Source organism: Melospiza melodia, unplaced genomic scaffold (assembly GCF_035770615.1).
Source record: "Melospiza melodia melodia isolate bMelMel2 unplaced genomic scaffold, bMelMel2.pri scaffold_45, whole genome shotgun sequence".
Lineage (NCBI taxonomy): Eukaryota > Metazoa > Chordata > Aves > Passeriformes > Passerellidae > Melospiza > Melospiza melodia.
In genome coordinates this window covers 676,932-680,040 of record NW_026948772.1, presented here as the reverse complement: position 1 = coordinate 680,040, position 3,109 = coordinate 676,932, and the positions used below count along the sequence as shown (strand labels likewise).

Here is a 3,109-nt window from a genome sequence, read left to right as displayed (position 1 = left end):
ATCGGTTGAGGGAACATGTCTCTAATCCTCTCCAGAAAGGGATGCTTTAGGTGAGCTCTGCACCTCCAACTGCCTTGGACCAGAGCCAGGAAGATTCAATTATGTAAATGTTACATAGATAGATAGATAGATAGATAGATAGATAGATAGATAGATAGATAGATAGATAGATAGATAGATAGATAGATTGATTGATTTTGTTACTGAAATCTCTCTTTACTGTCCTCTCTGTTGCTACAGATATCAGAACTTGGTAGCCAGTGCCACACTCAACTACAATCCTGAGATTGCTCTCCTGTTGCTTCAAAAAAGCACACTCTTGGGGAATGTGGAGCATGTAGGTCCTTACAGAAAGGGATCAGACCAAGAGCATTGCACTGGGAACTGCACTCTGTGCATCTGTGCTTGGGCAAGTTCTTCTCTTGGACTCGACCACACTGGTGGAGCTAAAGTGGCTGGAATCAGAAATGCAGCCCAGCCCCTCCCAGCTCCTGTGACCTCTGAGGAGCAGCTGGAATGCAAGGGCATTGACCTCCTGCTGAATTCCCAAACACAACACACACTGATTCCCTGGGCTGCAAAAAGGCATGAGCACTACTAAGCTCAAAGTGATGTGTAAGGCCATACTGGCTGGCCTGGAACCACAACAGTTCCTTCTGCACCAAGGTCCCTGCACAGAATGATGTGTTCTCATGCAAAACTACTGCATTCTCCAGAAGTGATACCTTGGAAATTAAAATTCTAGCAGACCCAGTCCCAGTGCTATAAAAGGGCAGAAAATAATGATGAAAAGAACTTTAGCTGGGAGAAGAAGAAAATGAACAGCCTCTTCCTCCAAGCAAACAAAAAAAACCAAAAAAAACCAAAAAACAAAAAAAAAAAAAACCCAAGAAAAAAAAAGGGGGAAAAGTAATTTCCAAAAGTGGCTTTAATATTTGGATGCACTGAGGAGATGCTGAAGGCCCCTCACGAGGCTCCTGCTCCTGTTGTCCAAGCTAAAGATTTCTCATCCTGACCAAACAAGCCCCCTTCTCAAACTTCTCAACATCCCTAGGATACTTTAACCCCCTATCCCACCGCCTAAGTATAACCAACTTCCTCAAAGGAGGACAGAACATTGCATCCCACCTAACTGACCTCTCCTGATACAAAATAGTAGGTCCAGAGGGGCTAGCCAGCCTACAACTTACAGCAACCAAAACTGCCACCACCCTCCACTCAGGCCTAATCAAAGCCTACTTAGGATCATTCACCTTATCCATTCTCATCATCCTCGTAGCCACATACAGAAATAACCAATGGCCCTCAACCTTCGTAAAAACCACCAAATCCTCAAAATCATCAATAATGCCCTAATCGACCTCCCAGCGCCATCAAACATCTCAACATGATGAAACTTCGGGTCTCTAGTAGGCGTTTGCCTAATTACTCAAATTGTCACAGGTCTTCTGCTAGCTATGCACTACATAGCAGATACCCATCTAGCCTTCTCCTCTGTCACTCACATATGCCGAGACGTACAATTTGGCTGACTCATCCGCAACCTCCACGCAAACGGAGCCTCCTTCTTCTTCATCTGCATCTACCCACACATCGGCTGAGGACTCTACTACGGCTCATACCTAAACAAAGAAACTTGAAACATTGGAGTCATCCTCCTCCTAACCCTCATAGCAACCGCCTTCGTAGGATACATCCTACCATGAGGCCAAATATCATTCTGAGGAGCTACTGTAATCACAAACCTATTCTCTGCCATCCCTTACATCGGGCAAACACTAGTCAAATGAGCCTGAGGAGGGTTCTCTGTCGACAACCCCACACTGACCCGATTCTTTGCTCTCCACTTCCTCCTTCCCTTCGTCATCGTAGGCCTTACTCTCGTCCATCTCACCTTTCTCCATGAAACAGCCTCAAACAACCTGCTAGGCATTCCCATAGACTGTGACAAGATCCCCTTCCACTCATACTACACCATCAAAGACATCCTAGGATTCGTACTAATGCTCTCCCTACTCGTCTCACTAGCCCTATTCTCCCTCAACCTCCTAGGTGACCCAGAAAACTTCACCCCAGCCAACCCACTTGTCACCCCTCCTCACATCAAACCCGAGTGATATTTCCTATTTGTTTACGCCATCCTCTGATCCATCCCAAACAAACTAGGAGGCGTACTAGCTCTAGCCGCCTCAATCCTCATCGTATTCCTCACCCCACTACTACATACATCAAAACTACAATCAATACCCTTCCGCCCCCTATCACAAATCCTGTTCTGAACCCTAGTCGCCAACGTCCTCATCCTAACCTGAGTAGGCAGCCAGCCAGTAGGACACCCCTTCATCATCATTGGCCAACTAGCCTCATTCACATACTTCACAATCATTCTAATTCTATTCCCTCTGATTGAGGCAATTGTCAGTGGGCTGTTGCACACTCACAGGAGCCTTGCTTTTTCCACTGTGTGAGCACAGCCTGCAAACTTGCAGGGCAGTGTTAAAATGATTGAGTGAATTGCTCCTTTGCTTTTCGCTGCCTATGGCATTACTTATGGTGCCTATTTTATGACACATTTCACAAGTAAGTAGATGTTTCCTCTCTACTTAGGTTAGGGTGTATCCTTACCTGGCTTTTGTATGTCTTCCTGCTCTTTCTTAGTGACTGAGTTTCTGATTTTGAAACAGAAAGAGCATTAGGATGCCACTGCTTTGGTAAAGCTCCTGTCAAGGCGTTCAGCTAAAAAGGGGGTGTCTGTAGCCACAGGGGCAGCTAGGTATACACATGCAAGTATCCGCGCTCCAGTGTAGGTGCCCTGGACACCCCAGTCAGGCAGATAGGAGTGGGCTCTGACACTCAGGGCTTCTGTGCATCAAAGCAACCTTCTGATGTCACTACGAGAAGGTGGCAACCTTTAAGTTTTTAAAGGTTTATTAAACCTTAAGAAAAGACTGTATAAGGAAAGATTGCAGCACTGGGAAGTCTCCATGATTAGCAGCCACATGCTCATCTACAAAAGGGATACTCTGCTTTTTTTACCCTTAGCCCCTCCCAATGTTTTGTCAGTCAATTCTTTCTCTGCCGTCCAGTGGTGGAGATTACTTTCTTGCAT

General features: G+C 45.8%; 1 pseudogene; it reads left to right on the top strand.

The window, feature by feature from the left end:
* The first annotated feature begins 1,298 nt into the window (after positions 1 to 1,298).
* LOC134434639 (cytochrome b-like) lies at positions 1,299 to 2,429 on the top strand (annotated as a pseudogene).
* The last annotated feature ends 680 nt before the right edge of the window (positions 2,430 to 3,109 follow it).